At 36.0% G+C, this 24416-nt stretch overlaps 1 long non-coding RNA gene across 1 annotated transcript in view; it reads right to left on the bottom strand.

Moving 5' to 3' along the window:
* LOC108444985 overlaps nucleotides 1–20245 on the bottom strand; it is an 86180-nt gene extending 65935 nt beyond the window's left edge. Inside the window, exons 1-5 of the long non-coding RNA XR_001859709.1 lie at nucleotides 20165–20245; nucleotides 19593–19742; nucleotides 18741–18784; nucleotides 14737–14830; nucleotides 13635–13788 (exon numbers count right to left, since the gene is read on the bottom strand). This is a non-coding gene — a long non-coding RNA (uncharacterized LOC108444985). The remainder of the gene's footprint in view (nucleotides 1–13634; nucleotides 13789–14736; nucleotides 14831–18740; nucleotides 18785–19592; nucleotides 19743–20164) is intronic.
* Between the last annotated feature and the right edge of the window lie 4171 nt (nucleotides 20246–24416).

The raw sequence follows: 24416 nt of genomic DNA, 5'->3' as shown, positions 1-24416 counted from the left end.
ATGGGGGGGTGAAGAGTTCAAACTGCAATTGTGAGCAAAAGTACCTGTGCTGAAATAAGCAAATGTTGAAATAGCTGTGATTTGATGAGAAGCTTCAACAGAGAGAGATGAAAGTGATGCGGACCCTTGCTCCCAGGGGAGGAGGAGGGCCTCTATTCCTGGAGCTGAAGATGCTCCCAGAGACAGGTGAAGAGAACCTTTGCTTCTGAACAGCTCATCCTTAAAATGGTACCCCATTAGCTAAAGACTGAACCCTCAAAAGCAGTTGTGGGGAAAGCTGTAAGTCGAGGGAAGGGACTTTCACATGTGAGCAGAGAACCAACCCGGGCGGCTGTCTCACTGTGACATTGAAGCCATGAGAGAATTGTTCCCTGTGGAGATGTCTCCATAGCATGAGCAAGAGAGACTCCTCTCCCTATGTGAACTGAAAAAGATTATTACAGAGGTGGTAAACTGACTGACAATCTCAAGGGTTGTCTTTTTACATTGTCAGTGGGAGAAGGGAGAAAGGTGGGGGGAGGAAACTTGTTCTGAAGCTTTAGTCTGTTTTTTTTTTTCTTTCTTTCTTTTAGGTCTGTTAATAAACTTCTTTATATTCCTTTAAGTTTTGTGGCTGCTTTGCTTTCTCCTAATTCTTATCTCAGAGAAGCAAAATAAGTAAGTAATGGATATTTTGAACTGAACCACTTCAACTACTGACCCTTCAAATTACTTAGTAATTTCAGTCTGCCTCAAAATCTAGTATCTTTTTGCTATTTATAGGAAAAGGGAAGAAGTAACTTTTTTTCTGATTAATATTAAAGAATGTGACAAGTAGTGTCCCTCAGGGGTCTGTATTGGGACCAATGTTATTTAATATCTTCATTAATGACATAGATGAAGGGATCAAGTGCACCCTCAGCAAATTCATAGGTAACACCAAGCTGAGTGGTATAGTTGACACACCTGAAGGGCAGGATGCCATCCAGAGGGACATGGAGAAGCTTGGGAAGTGGGCCCATGGGAATCTCATGAGGTTTAACAAGGCCAGGTGTGAGGTGCTCCACCTGGGTTGGCACAGCAATACCAATACAGGCTGGGGATGAACAGACTGAGAGCAGCCCTGCTGAGACAGACTTGGAGGTGCTGGGGAATGAGATGTTGCACGTGATCTGTCAATGCGTGCTCACAGTCCAGACAGTCAATTGTACCCTGGGCTGCATCCAAAGCAGTGTGGCCAGCAGGGTGAGGGAGAAGATGCTGCCTCTCTGTTCCTCTCTGGTGAGACCCCAGTGGAGTGCTGCATCCAGCTCTGGGGTCCCCAGCACAGGAAGGACAGAAAGGACACTGACATCCTGGAGCGAGTCCAGAGGAGGCCACAGAGATGATCAGAGGGATGGAGCACCTCTCCTACAAAGGAAGGCTGAGAAAATTGGGTTTGTTCAGCCTAGGGAAGAGAAGACTTTGGGGTGACCCCATTGCAGCCTTCCAGTACCTGAAGGGAGCCTACAAGTGAGCATGTGCTCCATGGTCTAACGACAGCGGGTCCTGCACAGGAAACACGAGGAGAAAGGATGTATTTGCTGATGAAAAGCACATTGGTCTCATGAGGGAAATTAACAGAAACTGGAAGGAAGAGTTTCGTATCATGAAGAGTAATTTGTAAAAATTTTCAGGAATAGCCCTCTTAGGGTGCGCATTTTGTTCCACTGAGCATAAAAACAGTTTATATGATCATTTTATTGTGGATATTTCAAATAAGAGCAGATGGCTCCTAGTCTCATTCTCAGGCCTGGATTTCTTTCAGCCTAACATGTAAGATACGTGCTCAAGTACTGAGTTAAGTACACTGAGTCACCTCTTGTTGAACAGGTATGTTTCTTAATGGGGAGGCAGGAGGGGAAAGAAGTGTGTGCATTCAGCTTTCACATACAGGTAAGGCTTTTTCTTTGTTGCAAAGTACTGAAAAGAATAATTTTCAGTTTCAATGGGTAAATCAGGTCCTTGCAAGGGAGAGTCAGACTAAGTTACTGAGAAGGACATCTTCAAATTCCGGGCTTCTGCTGAAGGAGGAAAAGTCTTGCATTCCACAAGAACAAAAAATTAGCCTCTTCCCTCTTCTGCTTGTTTATATACATTTAAACTTAAATTGTATAGCAATAATTTATATCAGAGCATTGTGTGTGCTGTGTGTAAGCCACTGCCCAGCAAGAAGTTCTCACTGAAGTTCTGGCAGGATATCGTGCCTGGGGACAGGCATAAAGCTGACCAATGCCCCCAGAGAATAAAATGGAATTATTAAGAATTTTACTTTCTAAATTTTTGGCTAATAAATCCCATCAATTATTTTTTAAATGAATAATTCATGCACCATTTATGGTGGCTTTTAATTTCTTGTTTCTCTCAGCATCATTCAGGCTGATTCAGTAACACAGAGTACCACTGTTAAGGGTTTTAATTGTTTCTGCACCTCTCTGCTTGCACAGCAACAGATATGGATACTTTCTTTTGGCAAACTGAAGAGTAGTTTAAAAAAACAGCTTCTAAAAGAGAGTGTTATTTCATTTCTTGGATACTTTCTACAGTCTTTCTTGTGCGATGTATTTACTGTGCTATCAAAAATAGAGCTGTTCTTCCACTTTGTCTGGTTCAATGAAATGCTATACGTGGAAGAATATAAGTTTTAAAGAGTGACAAGTTTTATTGAACAACTCCTAGACTGTGAGAGAAAGTCAATAAGGTATAATAAGATGACAGCAGTGTTGATAATATAACAAATCCTTTAATAAAAATAGCAAAGAAATGTAGACACAACATAAATTGAATATACTTCTATATGACACAAATATGTCTGGTGAATCCATTGAAAACAAAAGAAAAAACTTCCATTCCAACACCCTGAAATCACCAGGAAAGTCTTCATGTAGTAGAGATATACTTCCTTGACAGAGATTTATAAGGATTTAAGGGTGATTTGCTTACTTCTCTGTATTTTACAAAGACATTATTGAACTCATACAGGATCTTTGGGATAGAAGATCACAAGCAAGTTTGCAATTTAGATGATCTTTTTATGATCCTGACCAGGCAGAAACGAGTACAGATGGTGACATTCAGACATGAGTTCGTCTTCAGTATAAAGCACAAAGCAGTTACTGAGTTTGGTTCCATAGAGCCACATTAGAAAAAGAGGGCTCCTGTTAGAGGAGTGTGAAATGTCATTAATGTTTTATTTAAAGAGTGAGTGCGAAGAAAGGTGGTTATTTAGGCTGCCATGAGAAAAAAAAGATTACAAATTCCTAGTCAAAAGAAGTGACTGGCAAAATGTGAAAGCCTCATATAGCTTTGATTGCAGTTAAAGTTTAGCTAAACTTTACTATCAGTAAATTAAGTTGTATGGAAAATACCCAGAATTTAGCAGAGTGTAGATTACTCAGTGGTAAGTCACAATAAGAATGTGCAAAGTACATTTTATTGTATATGTATTCGATTCACACTGACAAAGAGTAGTAGTTTCTTTGATACCCATCAACTCCTTTTCCTTACATTATAATTTTCAATTTCAAACCCACTGCAGCACAAACTTTGCCTTCTCACAGGGCTGCAGTTGTGTGTTTTTTTCTTATTTGTAGAGATTTCTGTTCTTTTAAATAAGCCATAGGTTTAGTTGCAATTATAATTAACATCAGCCTGCGAAAGCGAGTTGTAACTCTTGCTTGGGTATCCCTTGAAAAAAAGGGTATACAGGCGAGAATTACACAAAAAAATATTAAAAGGATAGAGAACTTTCCTTTCAAGATGTTTTTTTCCGATGTGTAGCAGTTCTTCAGCAGGGGAATTATAAGGAGACACTTTACTGCCAAGGTGAGATGGCTTGCTGTTATTTTCTTTTACTGCTGAAAGGCAGTCTCTTGGAAAAAAAAAAAATTACCCATACTAGCACATGGTTACAGCTAGAAGACAGGAGTGTAAATGAACAGATCATCACCCACTAATATGGAAAGGAAGTTTCTACTTTATTCTGCCCGCAGCTGAAACTATGGGAAAGATTTACGTAGAAAACTCATCCTTTCCCAGAATAAAATGTTGGTGAATTAGTTGGATCAATGTCAAATATGAAATTTTGGAATGAAAAAAGAGAGATATCATTAAACAAGTGATGTTTAGCTGCCACAATCAGCTGTCAGCTAAAGGGAATGAATTAATGAGAACTGCATCACCTTGCTCAATATACTAATTGCTTGATTTCAGATTTTCTGGACATCTGGATTTCATCTTGGTTTCCTATTTACACCATATCTAGAAGGAACTCTGTACACTTCCTGTCTCTAGAAGTAATATTAAATAATATCCAACAGCAGAAATGTGTCCATTATTCTGGTGTCAGAGACTTTTTTTTCAAATAGATGCTTATTTAGCGCAGTAGATTTATACTACACAATACAACAAAGTTAAATTGAGAGTCAAGTTATAAGTCAGCTAGATTACAGGCAACCATAATAAACGTAATAGATTTAGAATGGCCTAATATATTCAAACAAATTATGTATTGGATTAGATAACACCATTGCAGTGAGAGTAGTTGACCATTCTGCAATCATTATATGGGACTTATGACTTTACTACTTTTTACATTCTCAGAATCATCATTAATGACAGCAATTCAGTCTGAATCAGGTATTATTCTAATATAGACTACTATGACACAAATACATTTCTGGAGGTGGCTACCTCCTCACAGTGAAATAGCAATTTTCCCAGTGAGATCATCTTTTTCTGCTCACCCAGCCTCCATGCAGTAAAAACACCCGTCCTACTTTCATATTCTGACTGAAGGGGCATGAGATTCCCTACAGCACTCCATGCTCCCCACAGCCTCACTATGTCTTGGAAGATTAAATAAGATCCTGCATTTATGTACCCATGCCCTTCTCTATTCCCCAGCTAAGGAAGAATTGACTCAGCCAAGGAAATGGTAATGTAACAGCCAATATAGTTCAAAAGTCAATGATTAAATAACATTGCATCACAGGAATGCAGCTATTCTTTTCTGATTGTAGCCTGCCTGCAAGATTTTATCCCTGATTCAGGCCTAAAATATAATTCTACCTTCTGGTAACAATGTCATCTATTTATTTTTTACATTAAAATTGATTGTTCAGGTTGGGCTGGGAGTTAAGGAAAGGGAAAATCAGCTGTCTTATTATAATGAACTTGTTTTGTAACATGAGACCCCAAAAGAACTGGTTTTGTATCACACAGCACTGAAGAACACAAGATTGAAAGCTCCTGCAACAAAAGGAAGCTTCCTGACAAGCTGTTCCCACCCTTGGAGCCATACTAACATAGGGACTTCTCAAAAGGCCATCATCTTCTAGATTTGTAATCACCATCTAAAAAGCTTGGGCAGCCTTACCAGAGCCAGGACTTTCCTTCCACACATCAGGGGGTTTCAAAGTCCAAGCAATACAGACCTGTCACTCAGGTATGCATCAAGAAAGCTACAGATGGAGGAAGTTCACCTCAAGGCTTTAGCTTTGACCTTCAAGGCTCTGCTGGTTTTTCTCCAAGGCATGTTGGAAACCCACCAGCTGTAACCTGTGTATGAGTTTTTCGGGAGCTATAGCTCCCAACAGCTTCAGTCAGGAAGCTACATGAAATTAATGGGAACAAACTGAGGCTGTCATTTCACTGGTTTCACATTTATCCCCTCTTCCAGCAACATGGTGCTCCTTTCTCCATGTGATGAGGTCTTGGTGAACTCCAGGCTAAGGATCCCAACCTATACTGGTTTTTAAAAACACTCGTAGTGAGTCACGTTCACAAGGATTTCTTAAAATGTAAATTTATTTTACTTTTATTTTTATGTTAATATGTAAACATAAAAATATGTTTATTTGGGGGGTGTTTGCTCACCTATTTGTTTCAATCTTCATGGATGACTAATTTAGAACAAGGATAGTTCAAATTAAAAATATATAAAATGGAGTTTCTGATTTTAAATGGAAGCTAGAGATAACACTGAGAAACAAAGCAACTTAATATTACAACTGTTAGAACTGTAAATGACATAGAGGTGCTGTAAAGATAAATAGTGCTGTTAATTCTTCACTAAGTGTTAGACACTGTAAGTCATTAAGATGTTTTTTCTCTAATGGAAGCAATTTCAGCTGGCTGATGATTTTTCTGCAGAATTAAATTAATTCTCTGTAATGAAAAAATTGCAAAAATGAGTCAATTTTCCTACTACAGAGTTTTATGAAATAGTTTATCTGGAAAAATACTAACTTTCTTAACATTCTTACCCTGTTCCCCAGAATTATTACACTATGGCTTCCCTTGTAAATCACCTGTAGTTATTTCCAACAACTCTTAGTATTTACTCAATGCTAATTTGTAAAGTAGGCTATTTAAGGAATATGTTGATATATTGAGTGAGGAAAATGTGAGCTGAAAAACAATAGAGAATCTAAGCACCTAACCTAAATTTCAGAGCTTATACAGCTTTAAACCATGTTTCTTCTATGATTAAACCTAAGCAAATTCACTTTTTATATTAGCTTAGTAATGCATTGTTAAACCACAACAAAACCTTGCATGGACATTGTGATTTCAATCTATATCTAGGCCATATCAATGTAAATTGGTTTAATTTTAGTTTAAAACAATATTGTAAATCTTTCCTAAATATCCACAGGGCTTTACAGGTTTTTAACAAAATTACTTCAAAATGTCTTCTTGTCAAACCTACAAGATTTTCAAATCCAAGTAAAGATGCTTGAAACTCAGAGTAACCCTCTCACAGGGTTTCAGAGCTGTGAGATGAAACCAAATCATTTTCAAGATTTGCAATCAGAGGCAATCAAAAATCAAGGGAGAAATAATTGAGGCTGTAACAACATCAGCTTTGATACCAGTGTTTTCTGCTTTCCCAACAGGGTGGTGTAAGGAAGCCTGTGCAAGGAGAGAATCAACCCTAGTTCTCGTAGCACTCAAGTACCAGAATCCATCTTCTGCCATTCCTCCTCCTTTCTTCCTTCACAGGAGGGGGGAAAAGCATTCAAAATCACAGAAAAATCTAAGTTAATACATTCCCTCAGATACTGGGAAGCTCTAAAAAGCTTTTAGCTGTTCAGAAACACCACCAAGAAATCCATACAGGTCCATTTCAGGAAGGGCAGAGAACAGATCATATGCAGTTGTTTGAGTGATACTTATTAAAAAAAAAGTAGTGATACACCTGTCCAAGAAAAGAGTAATACCCTATGTCTAAGATGTTTTCAGGCACATTATATTCTACTGAAGTGTCAAGAATAAACATTAGCCACTGGGCAGATGGAATTCATGCTGAGAGAGTAATGCAATGTCCAGTACAGTGAAACCACAAAGAATAGTAACTACCAAATTGCAACATGATATTTGCCTGTGCTCAGAGCTCAGTGGGAAATCCAGAACCAAGTTCTTCCATTGTGATTATTCACCATTTAGAGCTCTTATTTAGTAGCTTTGCTCATAGAGCATTGCAGGATTCTTAAAGGACCCTTAATCAGCTGACTGCTACATTTTCCAGTGCAAAGAAGGGTTGAGAAACACTGCAGCATCTCACCCCCACACACACACACCCTACACCACCCCACCTCTTCAAGTGTCCTGGCAAACTGGTTAGTTTGCCTTATGTCAGGGATCTTTGCTTAAAGGTTTTTTCTGCATCTCACCCACTTATCATCAGCTGAATGGCACACAGAGACCATATTTAGATTAGTGAATCTGGCCCTTAATTTCTAAATGTTGTCACCTGATTTGGCTTTCTATAGCCCCACTGATATGATGTAAACTAATACAAAACTTCTGCCTTTGCTACTCTGTAGTTTCAGGATTGTGCATAAAGAAACAATTCTTTCAAAAATCAGCTCTTTTTAACAACTCTGGGTACACTTCTTTGAAAAGTTGTCTTTATACTATTGTTTCTGATTAGATAGCTCTAAATTTAAGTCATCATAACTTTTACACTTAATATTTGTCATGTAATAACTCACCCCCTGATAGTCTGTGATTAGAGAGAGACAATATCTCCATCTCCTTGTCGTGAGTTCCAATGCAGAAGTTTACAAAGGTAAAAAGAGGTTAATTACCTGAAGATTGGTTGAATAATCCCACTGTAATGAAAACTAATGAAAAAGGCTCAATAAAATGATGTTAAAAAATAGTCTTCTAATGTTGAGTCATATACTAAACTAACCAAAAAGGGAATTTTGTTTCTTTTAAAATTTCACATGGGGAACCTTCAAAAAAGAACACAGTCATTAACAAAGTTTAATAGCTCCTATTGTTCTCTTTCTTAGACTCTCTTCATTGCACCTCAGTACATACTGGGCACAGTTCTTCAACAAAAGCGCTCACCATAACTCATAATGTGTTTACAACTAAAGATTAGTTTCTAGAGTAACGTAGTGTTAACATCAAAGTACATATAAATACTATGGTTTCAAGAAATTAAAATTATGCTCTACTTTTAAATAGAATATGGAAGTTTATAGTTTCTACGCTGAGCAAATTTGTTTGGAGTATGTTTTAGGTTTTGTTAATTATTTTCATTATTTTGATAACAATCCTTTTATCCCATGCAGATAAAATCGATAAGGCATGTCCTTCTGAGTGCAGCATAACTTTTCTTTTTCCATTTTGGGATTTAGCTGTCTGAGGAACTGTTCTGAGGCATTTTCATCCAATAGCACTATCTCTCTTTAACAAACAAACTCTTTAACTCAGGGCCTCACTAGAACATGCTTTGCCTTGGCTAGAAAAGTGACACCTCTTAGAATTGTAGGATACGACTCCTCTCCGAAATGGACATCTTTTAATTGTTACATGGAGAGGTTACCTTAAAGAGTCTTTCTTTAAACAGAACACTCAGGCTTTTATTTAAAACTTTTATATGAGCATTTGGAATGTTTTTACAAAACTTACACAGTGTTTGAAATTATAAAAACTGTTGCACAGTTGACATATGAAGAAAAGTAGCAAAGTACCTGCTCAGAACATAAAAATTTTGGTTTATCTTTTCATAAATACACGCACATAGAAATGATGGTATAAAGTCAAGGAGAATGGCATTACAAAGCCAAGGAGATTCTAAATCAACTGATTTGCTTGGGGTTTTTTCCTATGTTTATAGGAGGCTGAGCAGTACCATTTAAAACATTACAAGATTCTATTTGGTTTGGTTTCTTGAATGAGCTGTTATGAGTATTTTCACGAATTTCATTAGGAATTTTTTTTTCTGTATTCTGTATTTTAAATACTCTAATTAAGCTCCATAATTAGCCAGCAAATCATATACTAATTTACTGGATTTTAGCCTTAGCATACAGGAGATTAGGTTTAAAGTATCTCAATTATTGTCCTTTCTGAGGCCATAACATCAGTCAGCTGTAATTCACACCCTCACAGCTGAGTTCTAACTCTACCCAGGTTCTAGTTCAAAACAAAGCAAATATCAGAACTTTCTTAACCTAAACAAGGGCTGCCAATGAATTAAACTATTCCTTTAGACTTTGCCCTAAAATATATTAAGAGCAATCATTTCATCAAAAATACTGCAGAGCCTCTTGAGGACATCAGTACATTTTAGATGAGGCTTTTTAAAAATCACTACAACAGATCACAGTGTAACCAATGACTTTAATTATTTGTTGCCTGCACTAAAGTATGCATTTGAAAAATGCAAATACAGTAATGCTTAGATGAGGATAATTAAGTTAGGCTTGAGCCATCCTAAAAACTTTTTAGCATATATACTCTTATCCTGAGTATATGGATGTGTGAATTAACAGTTATGATTATTTGGCTGATTTGTTGCTGAATGAACAGAAGGAAAAGCCAAGCCAAGGATACTTACTGTCTTTCCAAAACTGCTGTTAAATGCCTTATCAAATATTTTGAGTAGGATTACTACTCATATAGTTAACATTGAACTTTTTTTATGAGGAAATATTTGCAATATATGGTAAAGCAATTTGGACTTTTTTCTCATTACAATAATTTCAAAAGAACTGGGATAGAAAATTACACTACCTAATGGATTTCTTCTTTTCTCTACAGCTTCAGGAACATAACCATCTGCCTCCATCCACACCTCCCCCCTGAAAAAGCTACTAGCTGCAATACATGGTCACCTGTTAGCGCTTCTTATGCTATAAAAATTGAGTGAAAGGATCCAAGCATTTGTAGTTAAGCCTTTATGCCTAACCAGAAATGGAAATACTATACTTAAAACTGCCTTTGTCTAAAAATCTCAAAAAAATCAACTTTCCTCAGTATGAAGTGACAATACATACAGGTTATTGTTCCCATTGTTCTACATTATGAGCCCGGATCACTAATGGAAGTAGCTAAGATAGCCTGGAAAGCATATTCCCAACCAGGATCTCTGGTCAATAAATCCTAGAGGAGGAATCTGAAGGACAGCAAGAAGAAAAGTGGTAGGAGGAAATTGTGTCAGCAGAGGCAAATTTCTTTCTACTGTTGTTATACAACAAAGGTACACTAAAAGTGGTTCCTGAATACAGGTAACAGAATTTACCACCTGAATTGACAAATTTTAGCAATAATTTTCAAATGTAGCAGTATCTAAACTAAAGACTCTGTGCCTACTATTAAAATGCTAATGATGGGAAGCATAGTAGTGGTGTCTGTATTTTTTGTGACAGTCTTCCCTTCCAGTCTGAGTATGAACATGCTTTTGCATTTACCACATTTCATTATTGTTTATAAAGAACTTAATAGAAGTACAGACTCACCAATTACCTTAGTATGCCTGAACACATTCATATTTTTTCTTTCTAATCCTCTCATGTTCAGTGTTAGATTGCCTTAAAACAGTAAGTGTATACTTCAGACATCAAAATTCATCTCCAACCTCTCATCAGTTTAAAATTGCACACCATTTTGCAATCCACCAGTCATTTGATTGACACAGATTGTTGGCTTTCACACAGTAAGACTTGAACACAAGCCAAATGCATATCATACATTCACTGACTTGGCAGGAGCATGGTTGCATAGGCCAGTTTTTGGAGCTGATAATCCAGCCCTGGCCCTCAGTGCCTAAATTTCCTTTTAACATCTGTTATTCAGCAATAAATGCACTGGACTGTGAAAAACAGGTTCATATTGTATGAATGTTCTTGAATCCTCTGTTTGGGAATTTGCATGTGGTGCATAGTTAAATCCGTGGCTGAAGCTGGCTGGAATCAGTTTCATCCGTTGAAGCAGATGAGTTGAAAAACACATTCAATTATATCAGCTGTTCCTTTTATACAGGTGTGCAGATTACTTGAATTTCAACAGTCCTTTAGAATAGCCTTGGCAAAATTCCCCCCCTCCTTTTTTTTTTCATAAATATGTCTTTTGATTTGCAAAGAGAATACATACAAGTTCTCATCTTTCTCTGAGCTGAAAAAAAGTGTCACACATTAAAATGGTATGCAGCCCTGAAGAGATCATCCTATTTCCTTGAGCCAGTAAATCCTATCTAAATTTGTATTTCATATAAACTGTGCCAAATATCCCAGTTTGAACCTGAGTTTGATCACAAAGTTTCCAGCAGCTTTACCAAGTATCCTGACTGTTTTGTACCTATTAACTTGAAGCATGAAAAATATGCAAAACCAATGTATCTTTGTCTCCTAATAATACAAATTGAAAAGGTAAATGTCTTTGGAGCAGATCTATAATTAGTAACTTGTAAATTTGTGTAAGAATTTTCAGGCATGATTTGCAGAGATGACTTCACAGAAATATTCTCCCTTTATTATTTACAAAATAGAGCTGCACATCTTCCCCCTCGTGCCATCAATTGACATCTCTTTGTAACAAGCACTACAAACTATCTGAAATTGCCAGCACCTTCAGCTTGGTTGGGGTTATATACTTATATAAAAACTGAAGGACAGGATACATTTGTTTGTTCTTAGTATCTACTAACATGACTTGAAATTAAATTCTGTCGTAACTTTTGAAATCCAAATGTCTTTAAGCCATGAGTGTAATTTTATCTTCCTTCAAAGCCCCAGGGGTTTGGCTTCCTGGGCTTAAGCCTAGATTTTGGTGCAGCTGTGTGACCTCAGGTCAGACAGCTGTGCAGAAAGAGCTGTGCAGCATGAGCCATGAGAAGTGAGGTCTGCCCTGCCCTGCTTTGCAGTTCTGTTTGGCTGGGCTGCTTGTCCCTTGTCCTGTCCAAGCTGTGCCACAGCAGCGCTGGCACCTCTCTGCCACAGACCTGTGTGGTGCTCTCAACTCCTGCTGACACCAGACCTGCTCTGCTCACCATGAGCAGGTGAGGGGGCTGTGGGGACAGAGTTTGGCCATCATATCTCCATCCTTGGCTGCCTCATTGTCATCCTCAGCTGTTGGCTGACCTTGATCTCTGGAGCAGTCTGCCCTTGATAGAGCTTGGTGGAATTCTGCTGTGTCCTCAGCTGCCTGACAAAGGAGGATTGAGTCTTACCTTGTTGCATCCTTGAGGAATCATCTTTCAAATCTGTGTGGTTTGTTCTTATTAGCCTAAGCAAACACTATGGAAAGGTTAGCTTAGGACAGATAAAAATTCAGGAGAACACTATTGAATTTCTGTTTTCTCTCTGGTTCTCTTTCAGTTTGGTACATACTTATCCCCTTTCAAAGAAGGTCACTAGCATAAGAAACTCAAACTGCTGTTAGGTGTCCTTTCTTATTACCTCTTCAGAAGTAGGTGTACGACATAAAGTTACCCACTTTGTGTAAAGTGAAAAAGGTCTTGGCACATATTGAAATATTACAAATACCCCTCAGTGCCTCTCTCAAACGGGCAGCATCAGCAGGATAGTTATCCTACTTACAAAACATCTCCTGTGACTTTTTTGGACCAAACAGATGATGGCTATGTGGATGTTTCAGCCTGGGAACTTTGGGAAAGCCACACGTATAGAAGTTCTGTCGCATAAACTCTCCTGTTGTCCAGTGTGGACAACATTGGCTGCATGAGGCTCTGACTCAGACCAGGGAAGTCCAATTTAGATGTACTTTACGATCACAACTACTCATTGCTCTGTATTTCCTGGTTTTAACTTACAGAACACAGCCTGCAGTCTAATTCTTGTAAAACATCCCTGAGCAGAGGGATTTGGATGTTCTCTTTTCTTGAAATATAGTTTATCCACTGCAGACTGTACTGCTGAATTATGCAAAAGAAATGCCAAAAAGAGACAATAATAATGTAGAATGAGGGTAGAATGCCAAAAGAAAATAATTTTCTTGAACAGCAGTGTCACATATAATATTATAAGCTATTTTTCAGTAGAAAATTGAATTTAAAAAAAAAAAAGAAAAAGCCTGAAATAAAAGAAACCAATTATATATTTCTACTGAAAACCAACATATGACCCAGAAGATACCTGCATTTCTATTTATTAGACATCATCTCCAAGTTTTAGTTTGAGTTTTCTTTAATGAAATCTTAAGTTCTGACAAATGGTGAAGCTGAACATTTCTGTGAAATAGTTTGCCTTCAGAAAGCAACATGAGGGCAGAAGATAGCATATGATAAAAACAGAACGAAAAGATAGACTGAAACCCTCTTATTTTTATTACTGCTGCTATACTGGCAAGTGACTTACCGTAGATGGGAAAGCAACAGTCTCCCACAGAAGTAGAATAAACATTCTGAACGATTCATGACCTCATTTTATGTGATGTAGAAATCTGGACATAAAATACAGATTATCTCCCTTGGAGAAGTTGCAGAGAAAAGCCATTATGAGGAAATCCTTCCTAAAGGAGAAAAACACAGGATTTGGTAATCTGGGAAGGGAATTCACAATATTCTATAAGAAGTGAGATGTATTTTTTTCCAGACAATTCAGAACTCTTTAAATGTACGGCACTGACATTTGTCTCTCCACTGAGCTTACCAGACTCCTTTTTATTACCCCACAAGGGTATTTTTCACTTAGTATGCACATAATTCCTATAAACTTTACAGAATTTATGCTCATGCATCAAAGATAGAACAGATATCCTTGATCTTATGTCTACATATTCTTAGTAGAGAAAACAGGTAGAGGATAAACTTTGCTGGCTCTGTAGTTCATTGTCGTAATCATAAGTGTGGTAAGTGCAAAGATTTACAGGGGGAAAAATGAAAACACGGAAAAGAGAAAGCAAGACAATTTAATATCTTACAAGTAAGACTGAGATATTAACAGATTTTGATAGTTAATAAAACAAAACCTAGTTCCAAAATATTGTTTGTTTTCCTGAGAAATAAAAACTTTCAAATATTTTTTGTTTTGATATTTTTCAGCCACTTTTTTCATTGTGTGTTTTTCTAAAGGTTTTGGTCAAACTAAATACGCATGAATATCAAGTTCAAGCAAAAATTTAGCACTAACTGCACAAAAGGTACACATAAAGTAAAATAAAACACAGTGTAGTGAAATACTACTAATCTGCACCCAAGGAACTTTGATAATTCAGAACAAAGAGGAGTATAGTATATGGCAGCTCTACATGTTGTAAGGACTAAGGTATGTAACATTGCTAAAAAAAAATTGGAACGTTTTCTTTTATATAAATGGATCATGTGTAGAAAAAAATCATAAAAGGCTATTGTAGTAATAAGTACATTTTAGTTGATTAAAGGGCAAAAGAATAAAAACTATAAAACAAAAACCTCAAAGAGACAAGTAACTGTTCATGTGTATACATGTAGAATCTTACCCAAGGTGGTCAAGTAACAGTTACAATAGCTGCATTTACAGCAATATTAGAAGATGAATAGGCATCTGAGATGAAATCCAGCAATAAAGAGTTCCTGCCAAACAAGAAATTCCAAAAAACATTCTTGTCAAGGCAGTTCTTTGAGGTTGTCTGTTGCTTTCTTTCATTATAGGTAATATGGCCACCCCTTTTACCCAAAAACTGAGAGAATTATCTTGCACTGTTTGCTCTTCTAACTAGACTGCAGGAGGCAGTCCTCTTTCAAAGGAGAAGACAAGTGGCAAAACCCTGGGTCATGAAGAAAAGGCATATTGCATCAAGTACCACCTTTATTTTGGAAAAAAATAAGTGACAAAACAAAAACTGAATGTATGGGATTCACCCTGGTGTAAAGATGTACACTGTACCATGGGCTTAGGATTACTAAATACAGATTCACTACATAATAAGAAAGAAAAATATGCAATAATACCAGACATAATTATATATTATTACAATATAATATATAATTAACAATAATACCTTCTTCAAGGTGTGGGACACACTGATGTCTCCTATGAACAAATGGGTTGAACCTAAATGCTCCTGGCAGTGTAAATTTCATTAAAAGCACACTTCAATTAATTCACAGGTAATCAAACATTATCTGGTATCTGAGGTACTAAGCAAACACTTTAATCACTTCTGGCATTAGGAAAGACAGGGTGAAAAGAATTTAATTTAATTATGAATGCATATATTTTACTTTTGAATTTGAACTTTTAGAAGTTCTACCACATGCTGTTTTACACTGACATTCCATTGACTTACATTCTATACATGACAATCATGGTGTCATTTCTTCCAGTCAGAGTCTAACAAGTCTTTGTCACTAAAGAAACTGAACTTGAAGAATATAATGTACTTAATGAATAGACATAATTTGTTACTCAAGGATTTACTATTTACAGTGATTGATTAGGATAACTGTATGTTTACTTTCATGACTTTGGTCTCTGTGACTAAGCAATGGGCTGTATTGACTACCTTGACTAGTAGTCTAAGCTTCTAGTTTGTGTTGAGTTGGAAAGGACTTGCTCAAAGGTAAAAAAAATGTTGAAACTGTAAGCTCTTTATTTTCATGATAGCATGGTATTTTTCTTCCTCTTTATCTGCACTTTAATTTCATTAATGAGGAAGAGTTAATGGTTTTTTTTCTATGTATGTCTGACATATCCTCCAATTTAGAGACAAGGCTGCAGAATATCCCAAATTAATGACTGTCAGGTATCATATTTAAAAACATTTTTAAAGTCTACAAATACAGTATGAGTTGCTATCATCTGTTCTTGAGCAATGTTTTACAAAAGCCAGAGAGCTGGCTGACCCTGAAAGCTGACAACTTCAATATTAAATATTATCAGTCCAATGGCTGAAGAAAGTGAGGGATGCTATATACAAATGCTTTGCCTTTACAGGGGAAAGCTAAGCTGAATTAGCTAGAAAAGCTACTGTCTGGACAGTGAAATTGTACTTGTCCAACAATTAAATAGTGAGCAAATTTTGTCAAAGAATATGAACTCATGTCCTCATTAATCTCTTCCTACTTCCCATTCAACCCTATTTCTTGAGAAGAGCCTTTCTGATGCAAGGAAACTATTTTGCCTATGTGAACTCTATGGAATCCCTAAACAAGCTATTAGATTTGGACAGTGGCTTACAGTTTAGGAAAGGGCTAAAGCATGCAGCATTACTAATAGAAAATCAGAAAGCTTTCTTTCATATAAATAGACATTTTAACATAAATGTATGTTAAAAAAAAATCATAAAATCACAGTTTCTTTGAAAAGACACAGGTTTGCCCCTTTCTTTTTTTTTTTTTTTTTTTCTGTCAACATAAGGAGCTTGATTACAATCAGGAATGGCCAGACTAGAAGCTGCTAACTTGATGGTCATAATAATTCCCTTACCTTAGTCCTGCTTTTTCCTCTATGGGTAGACATAGGAGGGGGAACAGTTTTAGCACAGGCTTTTAAGTTCACCTATTCATTCTCATAATAACTGATCAACATGAAAAACAGGAAATGAAAATCCAAGTTGAAAGGTAACCTTTGTTGAAAGTACAATTCCTAGGCTCTTTAGTCCAGCACATTTTAACACACAAAAAAGGGAATCAGTAGGATTTCAATGGTGGGTTTTGTAATAATCAAGAGAACTGTTTCTCTCTGTGAAGTATAACCATTTTGGGGAAAGACTTGCAGAACTACATCAGTTTTAAGTAACCTCAATGAAAGAAATCTAGCCAGTTTAAGGTGTTTAAAAGCTTACTTTAGAAGCAGCAGTTATTTCAAAGACATCATCTTCTGTAGAATACATAACTAATTTAAAAACCCTAAATATCATATTTTATCTAATAAGCAAGCATATAGATAAATGACTTGAGGTTTTCAGTGTTTCAGAGTATGTGATATGAAAATATGCAATACACAAAGAGGTCAAAGTTACAAATTTTATGTGAAATTTGTCAAAAACCCCTCCAGTTTTGAAACAACAGTAATTTTTAATTAAAATAACATTTTTTATTAAAATCTTATTAAAACAAAAATTTATTTCTCTATTAATATGTAATATGTTCTAAAGAGTTATTTTAATCAGCCTGCTGCAGGCTGCTGGTAGAGAGGAAGTCCAAGAACTTATAATGGAAAGGCATTGTAAATGAGATATTGCTCAGGTTTTCTCACAAAAAGCTTACAGATTGAAAAATGTCCTTTACCACGTTTTTACTGAAATTAGAAACAAGCTTCCTTTCCAAACACTCCAGTGTAGTATGATCTATGTGTCTTATTTTATTTTACAACAAGGCATGACTACTTTGCCAGTAGCTTCCACACTCCTAATTACTTTCAATATAATTTATTTTCAGAATATCTAAAACCAAAGCTGTGTCTAAACTCATGTCTTGGAGATTCACCATGCTTGGATAGAGAAGCAATAAAGAGAACTCTAACCTGAGTATAATTCCTAGACTCTAAAATGTATAGCTATGATTTATAATTTTCTTTTCTGTGTGTCACCCAAAGCGAGAAATTATTAGATAAAAGTACTGTAAAGTGGTTAAGGTGGTTGGATTTTCAATGATTTTGAGAAAAAATTCCTACATTTTTAGGTTTATGGTAGGATCAATGACAGCTAAGGTTTTTCCATTTAGTTAGCTATACCCTTTTTCAAAATTAAATCTAAATTTCACACTTTGTGGAAAAAAATCCCCTCTTCAAGGATGTTTGGAGGCGTCCTTTGTCCTGCAAGGTTTTATGGAAGAAAAACTAATAGAAGAAAAACAGAAAGACTGTCAAGCTATTTTACTAGATATATTTAGTCACTCAAACTGATATCTTCTTTGGCAACTTTCCAAAGACTCACAGAGAATCATGCTTGCGTCAAATCATCAAATACTGGCAGAAATAGAAGCAGAGGTAGACATAAAATAATCATACCAACAATCTCATATTATATTTTAAAAAATAACTTAATAATTTGCTTAACTTGTTAGTAATCAGCCTTAAAACAGCAACAACAAAACCCCCTTCCAAACCAACAATCAGCTAATAGCATTTTATAAAAAGTACATTCACATAGATGCTCCTCTGCAAAAACTTGGTTGTACTGAAGATAGTGCAACAGATGCCTGGAAAGTGAAGATTTAAATCTGAATTTCTCTAGAGCTTCAAAGTTAGTTATAAGTAGTACATTTCTAGTGATTTGATCTTTATCTTTGCAGTTATTTGTTAAATTCTTTGCCAATAGATGTAAATTTGAGAAGCAGAAATCATGAGGATTTTTTTTTCCAGGGAAAATATTTCTATGATTATTTAAAAGAAAATATCCAGGTTTTCAGTTTAACCTTGAGGTAAACAGTAACGATTTTGCTATTTTGTTTAGATTCATATTAGATTGAATAAGTTGCAACCAGTTTTCCACACCACATGTCAAAGAGCAATCTCCATAAAGCAGCAGAGGAGAACTACCTTCCTCCTCTTGTGTTCTCTTGCTCCTTTGGGAAGAAGTCTTCCTGTGTGCAGCAAAGAAGCAGATGGAGAGAAAAAGTTATTTGGGATGGAAGAAATTGAACTTTGTTGCAATGCACAAGTCAGTAAAACTGGGAATAAACTCGTGAAAAGAAACAAAATGTTTTGGGTTGGAAGGGATCTTAAAGACCATCTAGTTCCAACCCCTCTGTCATGGACAGGGACACTTTCCACTAGACCAGGTTGCTCAGAGCCCCATCCAACTTGACTTTGCACCCTGCCAGGGATGGGGCATTGTCAGAGACTGACAATAGTTCATGCCTCAAACATTGATATAAAGTTTTGCTCATTATAAAAAAGCCACAACCGAAGAAGTTTCCCTGAAGAGTGGGACTTTGAACTGAAAGTCAAACTGTTGATTGAAGGGATAAAGGGAAATGCATTGTTCAAATGCCCACCCAGCCTGAGCATGTACACCCATCAGTGCCTCCCGGGGGGACCTTCACCACCAAGAAGACCAGCCGCAGAGGATCAACGAACATCTTGGGCTCCACAGAGTGGTGATATTTTCCTTATTCTGTCCCTGTGTTTCTGTCCCCCCCCACCACCTATTTTCTACTTCTTTCTTTCTTTCTCTCTCTATCTCTCTCATATTTACCATCAAATAAAACCCTTACTATTGTCACTGGCATATGGTCTTGTTTGCACCTTAATTTGGGCAGAGGCATTGTTAAGAACCTTAAAACTGGATCATGACAGGCATCCACAGCTTCTCTGGGCAACCTGTTCTGGTGCCTCACCACCCTCACAGTAATCATACACAAAAGAACATGCTTGGAAAGATTTACTTACAAAATCTTTTATTCCTGTTCTGTTTCACCTTGAGTTTTCTTTTTATGAGTACTTTAAAAGTGAGCTTCTTCAAAGTATTACTCATTGCCTGTTTCTGTTCTAATAAAACTTGGTTTTTGCAGGTAAGAGCTCTTCTCACTGCAGCACCTGCTGTTTAAAATAAAGGACAAGGGTAGGCTAAGCTATTTCTGCATGCTTTTTGCAAATGTCAAAGCACATTTTATTAGTATCCAGAAGCGGAGTTTCCTTGTCTCCAGTGTACTTCTTTTTTGTTCTGTTTTTTAATTATTTTATAGCAAGACAAGTTCTATCTGTTTCTGCCAAAGCTACCCTGACATGTACTAACAATCAAAAAGAAACCCTAAAAAACCAAAGAGAATATTTTATACAGAAATAACCCCATGTCTTTTCAATCTTATGCTAAATAGGATTTGATCAACTTTTAGACATATAAACAAATAAGATGATTATTTTTAATATATTTTAATATGTTCAAGGAAACTTACTGTAAAGGTAAAATTCAGAATTCTATGGCTTAAGAAGTCACATATTTTAGTTATATAAATGTTTACCTGATTTTCTTTCTGTATCTGTCAGAGTGTAGAAAAGACAGGAAATTTTCCTGACTGTCATAAGTCTATAGAGAAGAATGATGAAAGTTAAATTAACATAAATCCTGTTTTGTTAAGTATGTAATTTACTAGTATGCAATTTACTAGTATGCTAATTTTTGTGTGGGAAATTCAAAAAGAATCAGGAATTTACAGCAGTAATGTTCAACTGTCTGAATTGCCTCTAGAAGCAGTATTAAAAGATTTAAACAAAAGATTACTGTAGGAGAACTATTTCTTCTTTGTTGAAGGCCCTGGAGAATTAACTTTTCTTAAGGAAAGAGATAAAATTAGTCATTAAGCCCTCAATTAACAGTTCTCTATTAGAAGCTGAGTAAAGACAGAATGGGATTATTAATTTCTAAAGTTTTTATAGAATCAATGAAAGGGCAAACAAAGTTTAAGTTTTATGAGACTAGGATTGACTTGGGTCATTAGAGGTAGCTGATGGTATTGGCAGGACTGCTTTAAACTATCTCTGGTTACATCCACAGCGACTTGATACAGCTGTGCCAAACAGGACAAGCTTGCTCCTTGCTGAGCACCATTGAATCCATACAGTCATTCAGAGAAGCCTCAGCTGCAAATGTACCACTGTTCATAGTCCCAATCAATGTTAGGACTACCTTCAAGCTGTCTGCTCATGGCACCAGCACTGACTGTTTTCCTAAAAGTAATACTGCCAAAAATAATGTCATATTACCTAGTTGGTTACCAAGATGGATAAGCTTAGAGTGTCAGTAAACTCAGAAGAAAAGCTTCACTCAGAGAGAGAGTGGGCAGGTGGAGGAGATTTGTTTTTACATATTTTTTCCAATACAATATAATTTATTTCCTTAAAATATTGGTGATTACAGCATATATGCTGATAAAAATTACACTGGTCAAATAATTCCCATCTTCTTAAAGAAAATTCAGCAATAAAAACCAGAACCCCCTCCAAGCTCTGGAAATCCTTGGATTCCACTGTCAAGAAAAATAATAGACATTTCATGGTCTCCATCCTGCTGTCACCTTCTGCACTGTCAAAGACACTTTTGGTACCATAGATGCCTGAAGAATAGGTAAGCCTAGAGTCAGGGTTATGCAATTAGGAATCCATGATGGATTATACCACCTATATCCATTGTATCACCTATCATGTTCTTTTAGTATAATTTTAATAGTTTCTACTTTTGGAACTTAAACTCAGAATTCAGACATGAATAGCAATAAACTTTATTAAGTCAACATTTACCTTTTTGATATCAAAGAAGAAAAAAATTTGGAATATGAAGCTCCATGAAAATGGGATTAGGTGGGAGTTAGCCTCAGTCTTAGGTCTCGAGAACAGATGGAGAAGAGACTGAAGTCCTTACTTGCACTAAGTTTTTAAAAGCCAATAAATATCCTCAAGGACTTTTTTTTATAATAAATTTTGCAGAAGATACAGTTCTCTATAGTGAACCGCATTTCAAGGTGAGGTGTTTCAATTTTATAAGAGTTGCGTTTTAAAGGACATCCATATCCACAGTTAAAAGACCTAGATTATTTTGCCTTTTTTAAAAGAGTTGCATGTGCATTATTACTCCATGACCTTATATGAAGTTGTGGACAATTACTTCTTACTGTTAAATGGGGAGAAACTCATATAAATAGAACTATAGTCATAGAATTGTTTGGATTGAAGTGACCTTAAAGATCATCTATTTCCAACATCCTAGCCTTGGGCAGGGACACCTTTCACTGTAATAGGTTGCTCAGGGCCCTATCACATCTAGTCCTTTGATACATTCCTTTTTAGGGGTTTTAGCAACACATTGCCAAAAATGAAACACCAAACCAATACAATTAATATCTATAAATGTTTGTTATCTAGTTAAGTCAGCATATATTTTGATCATGATATTCATTATGCAGACAATTGAGACTTAATTAAAGAATATAATTAAAATAAATTGGAAAGTTCTATAATTCATATTTGGTCAAAAGAATATGAATTGCAATTGAAACCAAAGTGTTATTCATTTAATTGCCAAGTGTGTTTTCACTTAATACATTTTATCCTTAGCTGTTTGAAAAGCAGAGTAGCTTTATCAAAGAACTTTGAAAGCGCTCATCATAACTTTGCCTTGGTCCAAAGGTTTATCTTTTCTATTACTTATCAAAGAACAAATATTTCTGCATATTCAAAAATGCAGTAACTAAGATTTTAAAAAAATATATATATAAAATAGATTCTATGATTTCATGCAAAACATCCATTTCATTTCTCAAGAATTCAAATACACTATTTTTGAAGATACATTTGTCAACCGCAGGTAAATTTTCCACTGTAGTAATTTTAGCTGTCTAGATAATATTCCTCTTGTTCCACATATAATTATATCAAGCAAGCAGTGACACGTAGAAGCACAAAAGAAGCTCAATCCAAGTGCACATATTTATCCATAACTGTACAGTTATGTTATATATATAGAGATTAATCCATACAATCATACTTCAGAGAACCCAAAGTTTCTAAATTAACTATTTAGAAAGAGTATTGTCTTGATCTCATTCCCTTCTGCATAAGTATTAGGATGCAAACTTAATTCCACGACCACAGCAGTCCTGTACATCAAAAGGTTAATGCTCAGTTAGGAATGACTTTACTGATTTTTCTCTTTCTTCAGTTTTTAAGACTTAGACCTTTTTACTCTCTACCTTGCTAAATCATACTCAAAAAAAAAAAAAATTCTCTCCCAATTGACTGCTTCTGTGAGATGATGTGACACAATGATTTTCATTTTGTAGATGGGTCCAAAGGCAGAGAAGGCACAGGTCTTTTACCGCCTTCTAAAAGAAATGAATTTAAGAATTATTCTATTTCAGTGTTTGCTGCCAAAATATCTTCAAGGACATAAGTGTAAGAGATTAGGCTAAAACTTGAATGAAGGAGCTATATTTTGAAGGACTCTATGAAAGGCTAAGCGATGACTTTATCTGCACAGCTGTAAGAATATAAAATTTCCACATGCCCAACTCGGCAAAAACAGGCTGTGAACTGCAGAAAACAAATTATAATGTACAGAAGGCTTTTCCCAGCATAACATGCAGGTATAGAATGTATTTAACTCTTGTTGGAGTTTTGCAATTTTTCTTCTCAAACTCTACTTGGCACATAAAAAATGACATTTCTTTCAGTCTTAGAGCTCATATTTTAAACCGTAAGCCCATAAGATGAATTCTGATTTTTTTTCAAATCCTAGGCCCAAAAATGTAAATCTCTTGCAGCTTCACAGTGCCTGGAAAATTGAAATAATTTCCTTAAATTATCCAGTTTTCAGGAAAAAAAAAATAACAGAACCATTTTTGGTAAAGCTGTCCCCAGGAACATTTAATGCAAGGGGCACCATCTCGCATAAGATATTTGAGGAAATATGTTTTATAATCAACTAATGTTACAGACCCTAAGTGGTCACAAAAATACCTGTACTGTCAACACGACTGAAAGGGAGCTTTGCATACTGACGTGGTAACTTCAAAGATTTACACAAATATTCAGCAATAATATGACTCAGAATCAAGAAGTTTGGAAAAGTGTTCTGAATGTGACATTCTGGAGGAAACTCAGAAGGCAATGCCATTGCCTTATGTGGAGTAACTCCTTTCATATGACAGAGTGTGAAGGTCACTGTGACAGAAAGCTTTATAGCACAGTATTAGGCACATAATGTGTAACAATGCATACAAAATCCTGCCCCTTCTTCACATTATTTCTGATTTAATCCTTTGATATTAAGCTTACATCTCTGATAACAAAAAAAAAAAAAGTCTTAAATAAAATTTCCACTGAAAGCCCCTTGCACTGCATTTAGTAAAGCAAGGTTTTGCCCAGAAATTCAAGACATACATTGCAACAGAAAAAGCAATCAGTTACTTTGCATTTAAACAAGTAATTATTAGGTAAAGACAGGAGAGGGCATTCTCATATTGGCCTGTTATGTCAGATACTTTAAAATTATTCCCATAGAGCAAGTCAAAAGGTTTGGACACAGGCAGTCTTCAGAAACCATAAGCACAACTGCAGGTGAGACCAAAATTAAATTAGGCTTCAAAAATTACTGATCTTGTTGTCCAGGTGATAATTTATTTACAGTTATATTTCTAAAACACTCTTGACTCCAAATCAAATTTGTGAGTGCCAAGGCTGGCACTACTGCTCACAGGTTATTATAATTGGATGAGACAA

Source organism: Corvus brachyrhynchos, unplaced genomic scaffold, assembly GCF_000691975.1.
Source record: "Corvus brachyrhynchos isolate BGI_N302 unplaced genomic scaffold, ASM69197v1 scaffold60, whole genome shotgun sequence".
In the NCBI taxonomy this organism is placed as follows: domain Eukaryota; kingdom Metazoa; phylum Chordata; class Aves; order Passeriformes; family Corvidae; genus Corvus; species Corvus brachyrhynchos.
This window is presented reverse-complemented; position numbering and strand designations above follow the sequence as displayed.